This window comes from Sapajus apella, unplaced genomic scaffold (assembly GCF_009761245.1).
Source record: "Sapajus apella isolate SASKATOON/1434 unplaced genomic scaffold, GSC_monkey_1.0 scaffold24, whole genome shotgun sequence".
Classification (NCBI taxonomy): domain Eukaryota; kingdom Metazoa; phylum Chordata; class Mammalia; order Primates; family Cebidae; genus Sapajus; species Sapajus apella.
In genome coordinates, this window is record NW_022436964.1 from 11,341,335 (window position 1) to 11,364,448 (window position 23,114).

Genomic DNA, 23,114 nt, shown 5'->3' on the forward strand with positions numbered 1-23,114 from the left:
TTCGCATGCCAGGTAATTGCAAACAATTGCTGCTAACCCTTATGATTTCAATGACAGAGACAAAAATGTCAGAGAACACAACAATCATTTCAAATGAAAATGTCAAGATACCCATTAGAGAGGCAAGAGAGCCACATGATAAATGTTAAAAGGTCAATGTTCTACAATGCTGCCATTCCATGGAATACTGCTTTTCTTTACTTTTTGATGAGGTACATATTATTTCTATAACTTGAAACACGTTTAAAAAGCAGACATTATAAAATATGGTTCATGAGTCATGGTAGATTGAAGAATATACCATATAACCAAGTTCACCTTTTACTCATAACTATGTAACCAATATGCGAGGTCACAAGCTGAATCACAATGGAAAGGAATTTGATGTAAGAAATTAAAGTTTTCCTTTGGGATGACTAGTGTTTGGTGTGTTATCAATGCATAACCAGTTAAATCCCCTCATGCTATATTGCCATGGGTTTCATCACCTACAGCAATGAAAAGTTTGCCTCTCCTTAATCATGTTTGTATCTTTGAAATGCCAGAAAAATATCAAGCTCTGACACTGTAATTTCAATATTGTTATTTCCAAAATGATATTATATTCTGTCTTCTTGTTTTCTATAATCCATAAATGCTTTGTAAATTGTGCAGCAATGACTTTAAAAAATTATGATATTGAAAAGGACTAATATAGATTCTTCTTACCCACTGGTTCCAAATGTAGGAATCTCATTCTCTTAACTGGTAATCACTGAAGGAAAGAAAAGGGAAAAGTAAAAGGTTTTACTCATTGCATCATGTTTTACAGAAATCAAGTCTTTAGCACATATTCCTTCTCTGTATCTAGTTCTACAAATGTACTATTAATGGCCACTTTCAGAATGCCAACATGAAGAATTTTTCAGTGGTAATAAAAAAGACATATTGTTCTCTCTTTTCCTGTAAACATTGAAAAACGAAAAAGTCTGTAGCTGCCAAGCATTGTTCTGTTCCTTTCATTTTGGGATAAGTGAAAAAAAAAATTTAACTTAAATCCAATTGGCTTCAATACAAAGTAACAGAAAATTGAGATACTATTCATGTAGTCTCAAGTGGTAAGTACTTACCAATTTGATTATTATACCCTGTATGTGCTTTTATACTTTTTAATTTATATATGAATATAAATGTATGCCTTAAATATTAACTGTTAGTATAATACATGAATTAAATGGATTGATATAAATTATATTTATATTATCTAACCTCTGATATTAAAACATAGAGAATATATTGGTGTGCTGGGAATTTTAATATCTGAAAATTTCTCCCTTCTCAAAGACATGACTTACTTTCCTATCATTGTAATAAATGTAATTGTAAGCTCTTTAAACATTGGTAACATTTTTTAGAGTCTTGCTAAGAGTCTTTATGTGTAAAATGAGGCCATTATGAGTACTCAAAGGATTACACAAAAAAATAATACATGAACTGTATTTAATATTGTGTTGGCACTTCAGTGATTAATACATGTTAGTTATTATTGTTGTTGCCTTTTTTTTAATAAGTGAGAAAGAGTAAAGTTAAGTGAATATAAGGTATGTGGAGGCCAGATGATTTGCTCCCTGGTATATTCTTACAGTTCATCTCTAAACCCACTGAATCACCATAGACTAGGACTTAGTTCTTAGAATATAGCTCTCACATCTGGTTTAAATTTTTGGTTTCCAAAATGAATTCTAGAAGTCACCATTATTAACCAAACTCAAAAGGGACTAATTTAAAAAAACATCATGTCTAAATAACTTAACATGGCAGATAAATAGAAAGGTTATTAGCATGAGTTATTTGTTGTGGGCACCCATGTTTTTAATAAAATGACCTGTGAGGTCAGTGCATTGATCAGAAAGCATCCTAATCAACATAGAAGTTGAGTCTGGACTTCTAAAAATTCCATTTCTATTAAGCTTAGCCATCTAGATAAATTGTTTCTCTTCACCCTCTGCATTGAAGATGATTCTTATAGGACAAATATGAATATGTCATGTCTAGTTCCAATAGACTCTTTTCCCAGCATAGTGTTACACAATTAGTAAACACTGCCACATTTTTTCCGTCTCATGTTCCAGTTTCCTGCTGCTCTTTAGTAGATATTCAAAGCACTAAAACCTCTTGACAGACTGTGGTAGGCAGAATAATTGGCCCTCAAAGATGTCTACATCCTAATCCTCAGAACCTTTGTTACTTTACATAGTTAAAGAGATGTTGCAGATGTAATTAAGCTGAGAACCTTGAGTTTCGGAAATTATCTGGATAACATAGGTAGGCCCAATGCAATCAAAAGGGTTCCTATAAAAGGAAGACAGGAAGGCAAGAGAGAAATTTAAAGGTGCTGAACTGTTGGCTTTGAAAATGGAGGAGGAGGCCATAAACCAATAAATGTAGGTGTCTCTAGAAGCTTTAAAAGGCAAGGAAACAGATTCTCCCCTAGCGCCACCAGAAAGCATGCAAGCCCTGCTATTACCTTGCTTTTAATTAGTGGGATACATTTCAGACTCCTGGCCTCCAGACCTATAAGAAAATAAATTTGTGTTATTTTAATTTACTATGTTTGCGATAACTTGTACAGCAGCAATAGAAAAATAGTACACACTGGAATAAAAAAAGTCAACCTTCTGCTCAAAACACTCCAACTGTTTTCACCGAGTTCAAAGTAAAAGTGAAAACCCCCATTATAATAGTACCCACGACTCATGTGATCATGCCTCTTCACATGTTTTTGTATGGTACCAGGTGTGCTCCAATCCTACCTATGCCTTTTTCTAGAACAGATGTTGCTCCTGCAGCCTATAGGGTTCATATCCTCAATTATTTCCAGTTGTATCACATTTAGAAAATGTATACATGACCTACTCTACAGCTGAAATGTCAATAGGGCCTTTGCAGTTCTTATCTCATAAAAATCTTCTCAAACAAGTAAACTGAGATATTAGGAAGCACTGTTTTACAGGAATCTGACAATATCAAGTGCTGGTGAGATTTCAGAGCAAGCAGAGCAACTTTCAGGTATTGTTCATTGCAGATGTATAACATGTGGTTCAGTCGCTTTGGAAAAAAGTTTGATGGCTTCCTTTGAAGTTAAACTTTTACTTACCATATGACCCAGCAAACCAAATCCTGCATATTTGCCCAGAGAAATAAAAACATCTGTTCATACATAACACGTACATAGCAATCAAAATGTCCATCAACTGGTAGATGGATAAACACCCATACGTACTCTTCTGGTTCCAAGCATTTTGGATAAATAGTACTCAACCTGTATTGTGCATTTTCATTTAGATTATATTTTGGAAAAGTTAAAACCAAGAGGCCCAAACACAGATCAGTGGTGGTTAGCAGCTGGAGTTGGAAGTGGATATTGACTACAAAAAAATATGACATAAATTTTTGTGATGATGCAAATGTTCTCTATCTTGATTGTGGTAGTAATCACATGACTAAATAAGTTCATAAAAAGTCACAGACTCATACTCCTAAAAAGAATAAGTTTTATGTAGATTATATATCAATAAACAAAAATAAATAAAAATAAAAATTTTGTCTAATGTGCTAGAAAAATTAATTGTGCAGAGTTGAGACTTGAACCAGGACTGTTTGGCATCACATAGACATTTCATGCTATGACTCTCTGATACCAAATCATTAAAACACTATTTCTTTATCAATAGTTCTATTCCAGTTTAAGGCTTTGTTTTTATTCTAAGATATTGTCATGATTACATTTAGTGTTACTTCTAGAGGGTTGTGATTACAGATTAATTTCGTTTACACATTTAGTTTCAGAAATTTTACATTTTAATTTTTTTTTATTTTTATTTTTTTCCCATTTCTTTATTTTATTGCATTTTAAGTTTTGGGGTACATGTGAAGAACATGCAAGATTGTTGCATAGGTACACACGTGGCAGTGTGATTTGCTGCCTTCCTCCCCATCACCTACATCTGGCATCTCTCCCCTTGCTATCTCTCCCTTACTCCCCACCCCTCACCATCCCTCCCCTAATTCCCCCCAACTGACCCCAGTGTGTAGTGCTCCCCTCCCTGTGTCCATGTGTTCTCATTGCTCAACACCTGCCTAGGAGTGAGAACATGCGGTGTTTGATCTTCTGGTCTTCTGTCAGTTTGCTGAGAATGATGGTTTCCAGGTTCATCCATGTCCCTACAAAGGACACAAACTCATCGTTTTTGATGGCTGCATAATATTCCATGGTGTATATGTGCCACATTTTCCCTGTCCAGTCTATCATCGATGGGCATTTGGGTTGGTTCCAGGTCTTTGCTATTGTAAACAGTGCTGCAATGAACATTCGTGTGCACGTGTCCTTATAGTAGAACGATTTGTAATCCTTTGGATATATACCCAGTAATGGGATTGCTGGGTCAAATGCAATTTCTATTTCTAGGTCCTTGAGGAATCGCCACACTGTCTTCCACAACCTTTTGCTAGTCTTTGTAATCGTAGGAAAGTTAGTCATAATACAATATTTCAGTTTGTTAATTGGTAAAATGAGAATATTGAATTATATTTCTAGAATTTCTTCTGTATTTCTATAATTCTAGTAGAAACACCTCTTTGTTTAACTCAGAACACTTAATTTATATTTTCCCCTTTGCAATATGTGAAAATTTTGATACCCATTACTAGGATTACAGGTACTGGTAACCAACAGATTTGTGACTGCGTTTTTATGCCTCTCTGGACTTAGCACAATTCATGTTTTGAAGAGAATTACCTCTTTTTTTTTCTGTGTGATTTTCCTACTTTCCTTTCTGTGCTAGCTCTCCTTTATCTATGCCTAAAGTCTGTAATGACTGCCACCTGAGAAACTCATCTGTGTCCATACAATAGCAAAGTGTGCATTGAAAAGGATTCTGTGAATGAACAATTTTTTAGAGAAATAAATATCTAATGGTAACATTTTAGACAATATCGATGGAATCATTTGGGAACAATATATTTTCTTCATGTCCTGAGAAGTCACACTTTCCTAAGTGACCAGTTTTACCTAAAGCATATCAAATAGTCTATGCTGGGAGTCAATGATAATTATATAGGGGTAAATAAGCATTTCAAAGATGCACCATAAGGAAGTTCTTATTGCCAAAAATTAAAGGTTCAATTAATGTAGGATTATTCATTTAAAATGGGATATCCTAAGTATAAGCTTACTTTTCTACCCTTAAAATCTGATCTTCAAGAGGAAGATTATGCCACAAGACATTGAAAATTCAGTGAGCTTCTTGTCGCAGTCAATGATCTACTTCCATCAGCAGCGTTAGAAGTGTTTTCCATCTTCCTTTTATTCTAAAGTATCTCTTTGCCAAGAAGTAGTCCTTTTATTCTTCAAAAACATTAAGAATGACTTGTTTATTTGGCAGAGAATTCACTTTTCTGCAACTGAAGTGAATCTTCCCTTTCAGGTGTTCTTAAAGATGATTGCATAGCAAAGGCTGTACAGATGTTCTGTTTCTTTTAGAAATTCTTCAGGTTTACCAATTGAATCTTGCAGCACTGTCCCAATGAATGGAGTCTGGAATTTCAGATATGTAAACACAACTCAAAATTGTTTTCTACTATAGCATGATAATTATAGGACATAAACAGACTTCCAAATAATGATGTACCTCTAAGGTATAATTTTTTTTAACTTAGGCATTAATAATTTAGTTATTAGAAACTTCTACGAAAATAGATTTTTCTTTAAATATATGTATTTTCAGAATCCTAAAGCTTTTTGTAGTTCTCCTTAATCACATCTGTGATAACAAAGAAACAAAGTATGCTTTTACGTTTCCTCTTTCTCCAAACATACTGAACAGCAATTATTGCCTTAATCATTTGTCATTTCTAAACACATACTTGAATAAAATTAAATTGCAACATGCCTTGTATAGCCTGGCCTTTAATTTGCATCTTTTCATGTTTGATTTCATGACTTACATGTATTTAATGAGTTATAGGTTGTTCATATTTATTTTTCATTACAGACTACAATTAACTCTAGATCATTAGAAGATTTTCCATGTGAGAAGCAAGTGGAGCAGCAAGGAGTTGAGAAGATACTCTCACTATTCTTTCAGGCAGCCATGATGTTCAAAAACTCCTTACCTCACCTCTTGCATGCCAGAGATGAAGTCTGCCATTCTTAGAACTCTATTCTGTTTGACTAATATTTTGGTCTTTTTTTATGCCAGTGGTACGTTAAATAATGTGTCTTTTTAATATATCCTTATATCAAGTAAAGTTTCACACTTTTTAAAGTTTATTTCAAATTTCTTAGATACTTGTGGACCCTTTTCCATATAACTTTCTCAGAAAATGTCTTGAAGTTCTTCATCATCTCATTTTGTAAATGCATTAGACTTATTTATACCTGGACATTTGGATTTCTGGTGGATTATTTATTATGAATATTGTTGTTATAGCTATACATATATTGGTCTTTTTGTGAACTTATGTTTTCATTTCTTTTCTGTAAATACCTAGAAATGAAATTGCTAGATAACATGTTAATATACATTTAAAATATATTAGCATACTATTTTCCAAAATGGCGGTATTATTTTGCATCCCCCCCCCCCAGAAATACATGAGATTTATCATCTTCCCACATCTTCACCAACACTTAGTATTGTTAGTCTTCTAAATCTAGGCTTTCCTTTGATTATCCAGTAGTAACATTGTGATTTTAATTGCATTTGTCTGAAACTATAATGTTGTACATCATTTATGTGCCTATTGGCTATTTTTATATTTGCTTTTGTGAAGGATTTGTTCAAGTATTTTGTTCATTTTTTTTCTTGTTTTTGAATTGTAAGAGTTCTTTATATATTCTGGATACATGCCCTCAGATATGTTTTATAAAAATTTTCTCTTTCCCTCTTTTGCCAACATCTTTTTAAAAGCAAATTTTGTAATCTTGATCACTTCCATTTTAACAACTATTTTTTAATATTTTTCAATTTTTCATGCCATGTTCAAATAAAATATTTTGGTTATCTCTTATCACAAAAACTTTTTCTGTGCTTCTTACATGAGTTTAATAATTTTAGGTTCTATGTTTAGGTCTATGATCCACTTTGAATTAATTTGTGTGTATCCATAATATAAAGATCAAAGTTTATTTTTTCCATATCCATATCTAGTTGCTCTAGCACCATTTGTTGAAAAGACTAGCTGTTCTTCATTAAAGTACCTTAACATGTCTGTTGAAAATCAGTTGATCATATAAGTCTGTTCTTTTATATTGCTTAATATATGTATCCTTACATCACTCCCGCACAGTAATGACTTTTATCTTTATGGGAAATGTTGAAATCATGTATTTTAAATCCTCCAAATTTCCTTTTTCTTCAATTAATGTTTGGCTATTTATATATGCTTTACTTTTCCATATTAACGTTTAAATCAACCTGCCAATTTTGTCAAAAATGCTTATTAAGATTTTGTTTGAGAGTGCATTGAATATATGGATCAATTTGTCGATGGCTGCCACCTTAAATATAATGAGTCTTCTAATTCATGGCCATGATCTGACTCTCATTTATTTGTGTCTCCCTCAGCATTCCTTTGTAATGTTTTGTATTTTTCACGTATAAATCTTGGGAAACTTTTGTTACATTTATTCCTAAGATTTTATTTTATGCTATTATAAATAGAGTTGCTTCTTCCTATTTCACTTGGTGAGTGTTCATTGCTTCTACATAAAAATACAATTGATTTTGTAAAAGACTTTATGTCCTGAAACATTGCTAAATTCAATTATTCTAATAAATTTTTTTTTTATGTTTCCTAGGGTTTCTACATACACAATCAGGTTGCTTACATATAATGACTGTTTTGCTTCTTATTTTCCAATCTTACAACTTTTTATGTCTTATAGTACTTGTTAAGATATGCAGAACAATGTTAAATAGAAGAAGTAAGAGTGGACATCTTTACCCTTTTCCTAATCTTAAGAAGTATTGAGTTTTTTATTGTTGAGAATGATGGTAGATGTAATTTGTTTGTAAACGTCTTTGACTAGAATTTTAGTATTTCTTTTCCTAATTTTCTCAAAGGTTTTGTTTGATTTCTTTTATAACACAAAAACTATATGCAATAAAATTACTTGTTTTAGAGTACAATCCTGTACAGCATTGATAAATACATAAAGTTATTTAACTGCCAAAAAATAAAGATGCAATACAATTCCACTTCCACCTCCACTCCCTGCATAACTAATTACTTTATGCCCCTTTGGAGTCAATCATTTTCCAACCTGTGTTTATGGAAACCACTGATCTGTTTTCTGTCCTATAGTTTTGCTTTGAAAAATATCACATAAAGAAACTACAGAAACTGTAGCCTTTTAAGTCTGGCTTCTTTCACTTACGTCTTTCATCTAAATTTTTTCATGGTGTTGCATGTATTAATACTGTACTTTATTCCACATTACTGCTCTGAATATTCTTCCCCTCCTTTTAAGAAGAAGAAATGGAAAGTCAACATGTCCAAATAACATTTTCAGGTACACTTAGCTATCCAGCAGCCAACCTCTGGTATTCATACTCAATATTGCTTCACTCTAAATTTCATGTTATTTTCCACATAGCCATTCTGCTTTGAATGTGTTCATGTGTGTGTTTTTTTGCTCATGGAGAAATACTTTGAATTAATATACCATTATTTTAATAAACACTATCTGGATAGAAGAATTTTAAATGTTTTTATTTTATTATTTATTCCTTTAAATATGTTTTGTTTTTATAAGCATACATTACTTTATTAATGCATATATATGCACATGTATACATATAAACTAGATATTATTTAAAGGGAACACATAATGTTCTCATCATTATGTGTCATATATAGACAATAAATACATTATCAAAAGCTAAACAAAGTTTTCCATGTCAAACCCTAAACATCCTAAGCAAATATGTTTGAAGTTGCCTCATCAAAGAAAATGCATTAGTTCTGAAACATTTTTAACATATTAAAGGTAAATATTACTCATCTGATCCCCATTATTCTCCCAAGCCAGACACTTCTGTTTTAGACCATTGAATAAAATGTGGTTTCTTTTGCTCATTAAAAAATGTGTATTTTAATCATACCTATAATTCATTATTTTTTTTGATATTTTTGTGAGGTCACAGGTATTGTTTATTACTTTAGGTCGAACAATTATTTATCACAACCCATCTAAGCTATCACCAATTTCTGACATTTTTTGTCCTCAAAATAGCAGTTGAATATGCCTATTTCCATTGCTATTATCACAGTAAAGCCACTGTCATCTCTTACATGGATTGATTCCATGATATCTTAACTGTTATTCCCATTTTTACTTTATCTCTGCTTCAGACTCTCATTACACAACATCCAGAGTCAATTATTTAAGCCACTACTCTTAGATTTAAAAGCTGGCAGTGGCTCTGCATTGCATTAAGAATAAAATCCACACTGTTAAATATACCTTACAAGGACCTGTGTGATCCAGTCACTAGACATATCACCAATACCATTTTAAGGGTTTTTTTTTGTTTTTTTTTTCTCTCTCTCTTCTCCAGCTGTGTCGATCTTCTTTGATAATTTCAATGTTGTTAAATTCTTTCCTGCTTCAGTGTTCTCTGAACACATGTTTTTCCTCCTGCCTTTAATATCAGTCTCCAGGCTCTCCATTTGATTCTTTCTCAAACTTCAAGTCTCGCTTTCTTAATAAAGCTTTCCCTTGACACTTTCTATAATTTAGTTTCCCTTGACCATTCTGTTAAATTAATATTATCATCTTCAAAGTATATCATACATACTAATTTATGTTTGTTTCCTTGTTCTTTGCTTTCCTATCTCTCTTAAGCTTTGATTATTGAGGATTGACACCATATTGATTATATTTATAAGACATGGGGCACAAGGCTTCCATTTCACACAGATCTATAGAATACAGTATAAATGATACTACGATATGACAGCTCTGACACAAACTATATGTTTGTGTGTGTATTGCACAACCATATATGTATATACTTACATTGATATATACATACATGTGTACATATATGACCATTAATATATGCATGTTGAGTGAAAGCATGAAAAGCAATTTGTTTAATTTTTAATTCAATAGTTTTATATATATAATTATTGTATTTCTTAGCTTATATATAGCTATGCATACTCATTATAAGCTCATATAAATAGAAAGATGGATCACAAACTACAGGTTTATATTTGTGATACCTTTTTTTTGAGACCTAGAAAGACTACCACTTTTTTTATCTGCTTATTATAAATATCATTTTTTCCATAGAAAACCAAGGGTCAGAAATTCAAGGTTTATTGATTTCCAGAAACATTCCATCAAAGTGCCTGATGTAACATTTGTCTTATCATCTGGTTTGAGGCCATGACATAAAAACAGTGATTCCTCTCTTATGTGCATCCACCCTGTTTCAGCATCATTGATCATCCTGTTAAGCAGATAGAGGATTATTTAAACTAGAAAATTTGAGGATTATTTGTACACATTGAAAATATATAATATATTTTCAGATCTTTTGGACATTGTCACAAAATTATATAGGCATGAAAGAGTATAGATAAAGTAACTGTGGGTATGCCTGATCAAAAATATGAATAGATCCAAAGAAGAGCCTTTACAGGCACTGATCCTTAGCTATTATGTTCTTATTGAAATATATTAAATGTACTTGATATAACCCAAATGAAAAATCAGCCAGTTATAAAAATGTTGCTGCTGGTATTACTAATGTTTTATAAACATGTTAATTATCAATCTACAATAAAGCATAAAAAAATCAGAGGACATTAATTTCTCTAGTCCTACGGGACTTATTAAAATTGACATGCACATATATATATATATATACACACACACAGACATCTGTTAAAGCCATATATACTATAAAAATATTTATTTAAATTATCTAGGAATTACAGTTGTTCATTTTCATCACAAGATAATCAATAACAATTGTCATAGGGTCAAAGGAGATCCTTTTATCACTGCTGCCTGGCCATAGAATACATTCACCATTATATTTCTTTCAATCACTTATTTCTTCTGAAATTCCTGCCAGTTCAAGCAATTTTCAAGCTTCTCTATAAAATGCTGTCTCTACAAAGATTTTTATAATAAAAGATATGTGATCAGTAGTTAGCCCTTCATTGCTAATGGTTCTAATGCCTGAGAGATAACAGGTACAATGATAGATCTAAATCAGAGACATTTTCTCACATTTAAGACACTTGTAATATCCAAAACCTTTAAACGAACACTGAGTTATTCCACCAAACTGTATACATACAGGGCATAATGTTTATTATTGTCTAAAAAGGAAGGGAGGATTACTGCTATAGGGAATCACTAATAAGTACTCAGAAGATTTTAGAAAAGATTCTATAAAGATGGTGATTTTATTTGCTTATTTTAAAATAGCTCACATATTCTAAGTGTTTTACTTGTGACCAGTTCTGTTCTCTGCATGTTTATGGTGTTTAATGTCTTTTCTATACATTTGTTAATCCTCACAACCATCCTCTTTTACATGTAATACTGAGGCCCAGGAAATTCTTATATTTGTTCAATACAGAAACAGTTAACAAGTAGTTTGGTACTCAAACATTGAAAATGTGAACCTACACATTGGTCTCCTTTGAATAATAAAAAAATGTGCATGTTCCATGATTCAGACAAAAGAAGATGAACATAATGTCTTCTAACTTAATATTCTTCAAATGTGGAAGAGTGAGTAGAAATAAAACCTGTAGATGCAAAGAACAAAAACCCTTTCTGCTGAATTTCGGTAGCCATCCTTACGTAGCTGCTCAGTAATGAAAAGATCCTGTACCATACAACATGAAGAGAGGGAAGAAGCAGAGAGGCAGAGGGTAGAATTATTGGAGGCTTGTATGTTCTTCTGGCTCCACCCTCTGCCTGGCCATTCATGCTGGCCTATGGCCTCTTTTGGTGTTGTGGAAACTGTACTGGCAATATGACTTTGCCAAATAATTGACAATTTCTTAAAAAAAAAAATCCCCTATCATACTGTACTCCTAAAATGGAGTTAGATGTATGAGTGAAGAGTAAGAACAAGCAATGAAAAATGAAGAGTTAAAAAAAGAGGACATATAAAGTAGGAGAGCATAGTAAAATAAAAAATAGAAAATAAAGGGCAAGTTAACAATGTTCCACAATAGAACAACTTTTAGGATATGACAAAAATAAAATAAAATAAAATAAATCAAATTAAATCTGTGTAGACTGAACTTATTACAGTGGGTTACCCTTTATTGTCCATATAAGGAATCGGCAAACTTGCCTGTAAAAGGTCAGAGAGCAAACATTTTAAGCTTCACAGCTATAGTTTTCTGTCCCAACTACTCTACTTTACTGCTGTAGAAAGACAGTAGCCATGGGCATTACAAAAACAAATTAGTGTGGCTGTATATCAATGAAACTTTTCCTAAGACAAGGTGAAAAAAAAAAAAAAAAAAAAAAAAAAAGGAAGGAAAAAGAGCTAGAGATGATTATGGTGTTAGAAGGTTCAGAAAACTCCAAAAACAAAACAAAGCAGGCCACAGCCCAGATTTGGACCACAAGCTGTGGTTTGCTGATTGCTGCTCAAAATAATAGGTCTTTTGGAAGAACAAATAGATTTATAATCAGAGAAGTTTACACTGACCTACCTCTAGTCCAAGTACATGTAACTATTTTGTATTTTACTTGGAGAATGACATTTAAAGTGCAAATATGTAAATCTACCTGCTTTTAATCTAACACATATATTTGATTTATTTCCTTTCAAATATAAAAGGTTTACATTTTTGCAAGTATGGCACAATTAAATGGAAAAACTTAAACCAGGAAACTTCTTTCTACATAAATAAAATATCAGACATATTTTATAAATATCATTTGCCCTATATTTGGTAAAAATTCAATCCTTAGCATAAGAATTCAAATGCCTATTGTCTGTGATTGTGCCTTTTTATAAAATGTTATTGGTTTAACTTATAGATTTAAGAAAAATGATCACACAGTAAATGTGGGTTAATTTTCAAGTGTTAATTTTTTCATGTTATATATTTAAAACTATTTTAAAATACATTTCCACTTGGGAATATTAATTAAATGAGGGAAAAATACATGATTATGCCATTGAAAATGAATAAGACAAAACCAAATATATATACATATATAAGTCACTTATTCTTCTAACCCACGCATAGTTAGATTTTTCAATAAGAAATTAAGTGACATGTTCAATCAAATTTAAAATATAATAAAAGAAAATGATTATTAAATTACTAACTACTTTGTCTTAGGCACTGATCTAAGTAGTTGCTTTTGTTTAAATTCTTTTAATAAGTTTGCGCTAGCTTTGGTCTAAAATACTAATCTTCAAAGACTGAATGGCAATACTATTGAATATATGCATCTGGTTCTTAGTACTTTTTTTCCTTCCTGACCCCTTAGCAGGTCCAGACCAAGCAAGTCTGGTGGAGAGGAGACTGTTCTAGATCATGGAGAGTCCCTGCATCCAATTCCAATTGGGTACTAAGTTCACTATTAGGGTGACGGGTTCAACAGAAACTGAAACCTCAGTATCACACAATATACCGCATGTAACAAACCTGGAATCCAAAATTAAATAAATAAATAAAGCAAGCAGTGGCCTTGGGATGGGCCACTAAAATCTACTATTTTAGATAAAGGATTAGGAGCATCCATGGATACAGTGCTTCTTTAAATAGACCTTCAAAATTCTGATTATTAAAATCCTAATAGGAGTAATTTGAAGCACTCCATTTTGTACCGTAGTATTTTTTGAGTTTACTTTGTATTTAGCATGCTTTTATTTTTTCTCAAATTACTTTAATGCTACCTGGTCCATGACCTCTTTTGGAGTTCATGAACACTGTAAACTGACAAATAGCTTTACCAAATGATTATCATTTTCTCTTATTAAAAATAATTTCATTCTTTGCTCCTAAAATGGAGTTAAATATATGATGCTTTATTGTTTGGATATAAGGACTTTAAATGAGAAGTCCAACAGATTAGTAGAAGGTTTCTGCAGTGTTTTTTTTTTGTTTGGTTGTTTGTTTGTTTGTTTTCTGGAGCAATTTTTATTTATTTTTTACGTTTTTACCACAGTAGAAATGTCTCAATAATGAACTTAAATCTTGAATTAAATAAGAGTACTCAGTACGTGTTTGTCACTGTGACCTCTTTCATACTGAGGATTAAAGTTGATCTTAAAACACTGCACATCAAGGTCTTTGCCTGCAATTTCTGACATTGGTACTCTCTGTAGTATTTTTTTGTTGTTGTTTTCTTAAAGAATTGTAACAGAAATCTAAAAGCCTAATTTACAAACTTTGCCTGTTTTGGCTGGTGATATTTACCAGAAAATAGTGTTAGCGAACATACTATATATTCACTTTCTGATATTTGTGAGTATAATGGTAGTCATTACAATTACATTATTATTATTATTATTATTATTATTATTTTAGTTTTTTAAAATTTTACTTTAGTTTCTGGGATACATGTACAGATAATGCAGGATTATTGCATAGGTACATACATTTTTAACACATCTGTGAAATAGTTTTGAGATTTGTATTAAAGCCTATATTAATAATAATTACATGAACTTAATTCTCTAACAATTTTTATGACTTTCCACTATTCACTTTTAAATAAGTTTTCTCCATCACAAAATTATTAATTTACATATGTGTTCTCGTTAGCTAGAAAATAATTTTTAAGAAAATATATGGACTGTACTTTTTAAATTTTTTTCTAAATTTTAGAATTGCTAATAAATTTTTTACAAGAATATAATTTCTTTAATTCAAAATGTATTGGCTATATAGTACTTTTCTTCTCAAAACTATAATTTTAGTTCCTTTTTATTTTTAAGAAAATTTTTCTGCCTTTTCTTTTTCTTTGTTTCTGTTTTAAATTATTTGATATGTGACGTGATACTTTATCTGTATTTCCATAAATTTTAATTTTCACTTAACATTAGTTCTGAAATAATCCATTTAGATATGTTTTCAAATTTTCTTTTATAAATTTTTAAGTTTTCATTTTTCTTTTTCTTTCTTTTTTTTTTTTTTTTTTTTTTTTTTTGAGACAGGGTCTTGCTCTGTCACCCACACTGGCGTGCCATGGCACTATCTTTGCTCACTGCAACCTCCAATCCTCCACCTACAGCTCAAGTGATCCTTTTAACTCAGCCTTCCAGGTAACTGGGACCACAGGTACGTGCCACCGCGGCCAGTTAATTTTTGTAGAGACAGAGTTGTCCAGGCTATTTTCAAACTCCTGGGCTCAAGTATTCCACCTGTCTCAGCCTCCCAAAGTGCTGGGATTACAGGCATGAGCCACCATGTCTAGCCTAAAGTTCTCTTATTCATATTTATAACTTTGTTCATCTAGAATTTATTTGCATTTATGTAACCTGATATAGAAAAACATTTGAATACTTAACTGTGCCTGGACTAATTACTGGATATCTTGTTTTCCTCTATTACTTATGATGTTATTTTTTTCATAAATCTAATCTCCACATATGCTTGAATCTGTGTCTAGGCCCTTCATTCCATTTGAACATCCCTGTACTAACACTACATGCCTTAGTACCATAGCTCTGTAATCAGTCTTTCCACCATTAAAGAAAAAATTCTCCTTACCTTGGTCTTTGAAATTTTCTTGGATTTTTTTTTTTAATATTTACTACTCAAGTTGGTTTTTGGTTACTAAGAGCTAAATAATATAGAAAGTTTGTAAATATCTATAAAAAGTCTTTTAAGATACTGATTGAAACTGAATCAGATGTGTAGATTGTAGTAAAATTGACATCTTTAAACTATCATTCTATTTGTGAGCAAAGCAAATCTCTTCCTATATTATTTTTCATAACCTTCAACAGAGTTTGGCATTATTTTCTGTTACATTTTTTTACCACTTTTGTTAAATTTAGTCTCAGATACATTTAAAAATTGCTGGCATTGTAAATAAGATACTACTTTATTATATTTAGTAGAGATTTATGATGTATAAGAAAGTATATGTATACACACACATATAGAGAGAGAGTTTCTATAGAGATTAAGATATAGACATAAGCATAGTTGTAAGTATAGATAGATGCACATACAACTATGGATATAGTGTGCATGCATACATGCATGCATGCATGTGTCCAGCAATATTCTTGAGTTCTACATATATACACAATTTTGTATGTGTATATACAATTTCTCCACGTATATATTAGGTTGGTGCAAAAGTAATTGCAGTTTCAGACCACTAATTTTAAATCATTATAACTAGACTGAAACACGTCTTTATTAATCAAAGTAGGAACATTACAATCAACATATTTTTGCCGATGAGAAACGAGTTTATTCCTGTAGCATAAAAATCCGTGCTTCGGGATTTGACAAACTCTTGGAAAGCATTTTTGAATCCTGCTGGTTGTGGAAGTGTTTTCCCTACAAAAAAATTGTTGAGATGCTTAAAGAAGTAGTGGTCAGTTGGCAAGAGGTCAGATGAATATGACAGATGGGACAAAACTCTGTAGCCCAATAAGCTCAACTTTTGAAGCATTGGTTGTGTGACATGCAGTCAGCTGTTGTCATGAAGAAGAAGTGGGCAGTTGCTATTGACCAATGCTACCTGCAGGTACTGCAGGGTTTGGCACATCTCCTTGATTTCCTGAGCATACTTCCCAGATGCAATGATTCCACTGGGACTCGGAAAGCTGTAGTGGATCAGACTGGCAGCAGACCACCAAAGAGTGACCATGACTTTTTTGGTTCAAATTTGGCTTTGGGAAGTGCGTTGGAGCTTCTTAGTCCAACCACTGAGCTGGCCATTGCTGATTGTTATATAAAATCCACTTTTTGTCCCATGTCATAATCCAGTTGAAAAATGGTTCACTGTTGTTGCATGGAATAAGAGAAGACAACACTTCAAAACAAAGATTTTTAAAAATTTTTGCTCACCTCATGAGGCACCCACTTATCAAGCTTTTTTACCTTTTCAATTTGCTTCACATGCCTAACAACCACTGTGTGTGTCCGGTAATCTTGAATTCTATAAATACACACAATTTTGTATGTGCATATAAAATTTACAATAAAAACTGGTGTGGAATTGGATCATAGTAACATGGATCAAATCTGTATTACTAATGGAGTTTTAAAAGGCTAACATTTAGTTTCATTTAGGTTACAGTGGTTGACATTGAGCTTGGCAATTCTCATGTAGTTATAAGAGGATCAGCTTCAATGATTGCTCCAAATTGGTAGATGTCAACTTCCAATGGTGGCCCACTAGCACCTCATCTTCAAGGCTCTCGTCTGCTTTGCAAAACTTCCTGAACCACCACAGAACTGTTAGTGGCTTCTGTGCCAAATTTGTTGGTGTTGCAAGTTGTTTCCATTGCTTTCTAATTCATTTTGAACTCATATAAGAAAATTGCTCAAATTTGCTTTTTTGTCTAACATCATTTCCATAGTCTAAAATAAATACAAACAGCAACTAATAAGTCATTAGCAAAAAAACATAAAGCTAGAAATACACATTAAGATGATGTATAATAACCACATTTATTTAAGAATGCATTCCAATATCAAACAGCAAGTTTCAACAATACAAAAACGACAATTATGTTTGCACCAAGCTAATACAATTTTATCCTCTGCACGTGATAACCAGCTTTTATGCTTTTTTCCCCAATTCTTATTTATCTTATTTATTTATTTATCTATTTATCTATTTTTGGTATTACTTAACTGGCCAGGATTTCCAATATGATGCTAAATCCTAAGTAGTTAATAGCAGGCAGTCTGTGTATAAATGACTTTAATGGTATGGTTCCAAAGTCTCACACATTAACATTTTCTGTACGTTTTTTATGTAAGAGGTACCTTTTGCTTATAAGGGAGTTCCAGCCTATCTCTAGTTTGCTAAGATAGTTTTAGAAATAGAAAAAAAATTGTTAATTCTTATGATTTCTCTACATGTCCTAAGTTTATTTTTTCATTTAATTTGTTATTTAGATGAATTTTATTAATATTAATAGGTGAACATAGGTTAATTGCATTTATGAGATCAACTTTTACTACAAAGCATTTGTTGCTTTTATTATAATGCATTATGATAAGCTTTCACATACATTGCTGGAGAAGGATCTGTGTTTTATTTATTTAAATGTTGATCATTTTGTGCAGCAATGGAGTTGACATATAATTTTTATTTTGTTGTACTGTTCTTATCTAGTTTTGATGTTGATTTTATAGTAGCATCATTAAATGAACATGGCAGTTTTCCCTATTTATTCTATCTTTTTAAACAGTTTTGTATAAGATAAGAATACATTATTTGTTTAATGAGATTGAACTCACTTAAAATAATACTTAGGCCTTAAATAAAAGATCTTATCTTGAATGTATGAGTAGTGGACAGAGAACAATATAACCATGGTGAATTAGGTTCCGTAGTTGACAGAAAAGTAACAAAACCATCAAGTCTGGGAAGGACCACCACCAGATTTGAAGCTTATTCAAATCCACAATTGATAGATTTCCAGAAATAACCTATTAATAATATATTTGGGGTATTTTGTTTTTGTCTTTTTTGAGGCAGAGACTTCCTCTATTGCATAGGCTGGAGTGCACTGGTGGGATATCGGCTCGCTGCAACCTCTGCCTCCAGAGTACAAGCGATTCTCCTGCCTCAGCCCCCTTAGTGATTGAGATTACAGGTGCACACCACCACGTCTGGCTAATTTTTGTATTTTTGGTAGAGAAGAGGTTTCACCATGTTGGCCAGGCTAGTCTTAAACTCCTGACCTTAGGATATCTACCTGCCTTGGCCTCCAAAAGTGCTGAAATTACAGGCATGAGCCATCACACCTGGCCATATATTTTGAAAGAGCTTGTTTATTATATGAATGTTTCTCTACATATTTTTGAAAGTATCCAAATTAATATTTATATAATAAAAATGTAGATAAATATGGAAAATATAATGAATAATGAAAACTGATGAAATTATACCTGTCAATGGCATAAGAAAGGTACAAAAAGTAAAGGTATGTTGTTTTTGTTTTTGTTTTTGTTTTTTTTGAGACGGAGTTTCGCTCTTGTTACCCGGGCTGGAGTGCAAGGGCATGATCTTGGCTCACCATAACCTCCGCCTCTTGGGTTCAAGCAATTCTCTTGCCTCAGGAGTATTGGGACTACAGGCATGTGCCACCATGCCCAGTTAATTTTTGTCTTTTTAGTAGAGACAGGGTTTCACCATGTTGACCAGGATGGTCTTGATCTCTTGACCTTGTGATCCACCCGCCTCGGCCTCCCAAAGTGCTGGGATTATAGGCGTGAGCCACCACACCCAGCCCCTAATGCAGTTTTAATTCCATATATACAAATGCAAAAATTGATTTCACGTTCTTAAATATATTTACCCTTTGAAGACTATAGAATATTCAAAATGGAGAATTTCTTGGGATACACCATAGATGAATATTTTAAAACTGTCTTACTGTCTTTGTTCCATGTCCAAACTTGTAAAATAGAATCTAATTATACATTTGATTTTTTTGGTACCTAACATTTGAGAAGCCTGGGATAACAAACATCAGCATTTCATGCATAGTAGAAAAACACCCAAGTGTAAATGAATAAGTTGGTTTTCTGATTCAAAAACTGAAACTGGTGTGGACTTGGATCATAGTAACACAGATAAGATCTACATTACTAATGGAGCTTGAAAAAGCTAATGTTTAGTTTCATCTAGATTACTAGTTCTGGTTTATTGGTAATTACTACCTGAGTTGATGGGTATTTCGAGGTCAAGCCAAGCTTATCATGTATTAATAAGTGCAGTGATTTGTAGTGAGATAGGAAAGAAGGCTTAGCAGTATACATATCATACATTTACTATCGCTATTGAATATGTTGCAAGGTCAAAGAAAAAGGAGTAGCCATCAGGGACACATGCACTCAGTTAGCCAATGGGGAACAAGACAGAGGGAGACCTGTGAGCCAAAGCCTTTATTAAAGTCCATGGTGTTATTCTTGCAGGTTTCCGAAGGGCAGTTCTCATTGGTGGATTTAGAGCAAACAGGCATGAGTCCCAGAAGGTGTGTTATCCATGTTTCAGTGCGTGGGGTGAATCAAGTGGGTTGTATCTAGCTGTCCCATAGGGAGGTGGCCAGCAGGAGGTGGGTGTTTAGGGAAGATATCTGGATGGACACATTGAGAAACTAGGAGTAGGTAGAAAGCTTGAAACTGTGTCAAGGATGACTAAGCCTTGTTTCTGGCATGAGAAATTCCAACTTATATTCAAAATAGATGCTGAAGCAACATAAAAATTATAGAAATTCACTACAGTAGAATTCTAATATTCAAAGATATATCTAAATATTTTATTGACATTTTTTCATAAAAGAAATAGTTAACATATGTTTAGGGATTATTAATATAATTAAAAAGATTATTGTGATAGCATAGAGTTTTCAAGTAATGGAGAAATATGTCAAATATATTGATATGGTGGCTCATACTGTAATCCTTAGCACCGTAGAAGGCCAAGGCAAGAGTATCACTTGAGGTCAGGAGTTTGAGACCACCCTGGGCAACATAGTGTGACCTCATCTCTATAAAAAAATGAAAAAACATAACATTACACAGGTGTGGTGTGCCACACCTGTAGTCCCAGCTACTTGGGGGGCTAAGGTAGAAGTATAGTGTGAGCCTAAGAGTTCAAGGCTGCATTAAGCTATGATTGCACCACTGCACTCCAATCTGGGTGACAAAGCAAGACTCTGTCTTTAGAAATATAAAAATTAAAAAGATATAGATATAGATTTAGATTTAATTATTTATTTCAGGGTCATTTAAAATGACTACATGAAAGATTAGTAGAAAACATAATTCCTCTACTTCTCTTCAGATCACTTTTAAACAGCCACTCAATAATAAAAACTGTCTCATTGATATTTTTTTCCAGAACCTAGAGGGCAGTAGGTACTCAAAAAAATATTTTTGAGAACCAAAGAGGTTACCTCTTAATGAAAAGTAATGAGATCTACTTTGCAAAAACAGTGAGAGTTTTAAAGGAGTAAACATTTGTAAAACAGCTACATCCTTCCTGGAATGAGCATTTTCAGGATCAACTCTTTGTTGAACAAAAGGTACTGGGAACTTGTAGTTCTAGAACAAGATTTTCCACACTTTCACGTGCTTAAGAGCCATGTGAAGAGATTGCTTTCAATGAATATCCTCAAATACTCCAATTTCAGAAAGTAGAATAGAAATCTATTTTTTAAATGATCATCTAGATCCATGAAGAACATGACTACACTTTGGAAAATACAGCTCTAGAAAATATTGATAACTAGAATGAATTGTTTACTACTCAAGCAGTTGAAACTTGACATAATTTACAAAGCAATAATACTTAGAAATTAAAAACATAATATTTAAACCGCATACTGCAATATGTGTTCGTAAGTAGATCAGAACACCATGGAGCTACACTGAGTTACTGAATTATTCTTGTTATCTGTGACCATCTGGTAGTGGGGATTAAGAATTAGTCCTCTCTCTATTAAATAATAATGTATTTTCATTGCATTCATCCTCTTTCTTTCCCACATTGCCTGCACATGATAAGACAATAGCTTTTCTACCAGCTTCAGTACACAAAATGTTTCTCAGAGGATAATTTAGAAAATTTGTAAGATGAGACTTATCCTCTTCTCAGATCTACCATATACACTGAAGAGTTTGCAAAGTTGTAGAATATGTGGGCTTCATGCAGAGCACAATCTGAAGCTCAGTGTTCACTTTCTGAAGTTCAATAATGCTTTTCCTTCAAAGAGCTCCAGGCACTGAACAATTTACTTTTAAATTGTACAAATCATTTTTCCAATGAAGATTTCTAAATGCCCTTTGAGTATGTGAGAAGGAGCATGGGGAAGTAAAGAAGAGGAAAAATGGGGAAAAAAGGGAAAAAGTTATTCAGGGTAAGAAAGCAATTACAATGTCAAATGACTAAAGGCATCATGAATTGCCTAATGACTTCATTGTTGGGGTCAGGGCTGCTGATAGTGGTGCTGAAAGGAGAAGGTATTTGAAAGTAGGAGACTTCAGAACCTTAAACTCAGCTGTGCTACTGTTCTTAACACCACTATGGAAGATTTTTCCTGGGCTTCTCCCAGTATTACATCAAATTTCTCACGTCTAGTCAAAAACTAGGAATCGTTATTTGCAAAGCCTTCTACACAGATAAAACTTATAATTTCAATGAAATAACAAATAGATGTATTTGTTCTGCATATGCCATAAGCCTGAACATTGAACTGTGTCATGTGCAGTAAATCAGAGCGGGCTTTTCAAGTAAATTCAAGTCACTTCCTTAATTTTTGAGGTCATTTAAATCTTACAAGCTTCACTTTACTTTAGGAAACACAGGTATGAGATATATAGAAATTAACTCTGATGAGATTAGAAAAATAGTATTAGTTTTTATATTACCATTCTTTACTATAACTTTCACCCTCTGACTTAAAACATATGCTCCTTTTGAAAATATTCATTAACCTTTCACATGATGTATAACTAGCTTTACCACAGTGGATTAAAAAAAAAAAATCCCACTTAGAGTTTTGAAAGAGAGACCCTGTGGGAAATACACAAATGGTAAACTCTACCGAAGGACACAAAAAGGCCCATAAAACATCAGAAAGGTTATAGAGGTCTATGGATTTTAATTGCTGTGTGCCATTGGGCCTTTACAAAGCAATCAAGCAGGCAATCTCCAAAGACAGTCCTGCCATAATACATTTAACAATAGAGTTCTCACCCCATCGGCAGACTAGGGTTTATGAAGGTCCCAATAGCAATTAATGACCTTGTATACTGAGAGAGGGAGAGGGAGCGAGTGTGAGTGGGAGTAAGTGAGAGCAAGAGCAAGAGAGAGAGAGAGAGGAAGAGGTAGGGAGAGGAAAAGGGAGAAGGGAAGAAGCGGG

General features: G+C 32.8%; 1 long non-coding RNA gene across 1 annotated transcript in view; it reads right to left on the minus strand.

The window, feature by feature from the left end:
- Positions 1 to 698: 698 nt before the first annotated feature.
- Positions 699 to 23,114, minus strand: part of LOC116559727 — a 37,013-nt gene continuing 14,597 nt past the window's right edge. The window contains exons 3-4 of the long non-coding RNA XR_004272588.1: positions 2,507 to 2,553; positions 699 to 754 (exon numbers count right to left, since the gene is read on the minus strand). This is a non-coding gene — a long non-coding RNA (uncharacterized LOC116559727). The remainder of the gene's footprint in view (positions 755 to 2,506; positions 2,554 to 23,114) is intronic.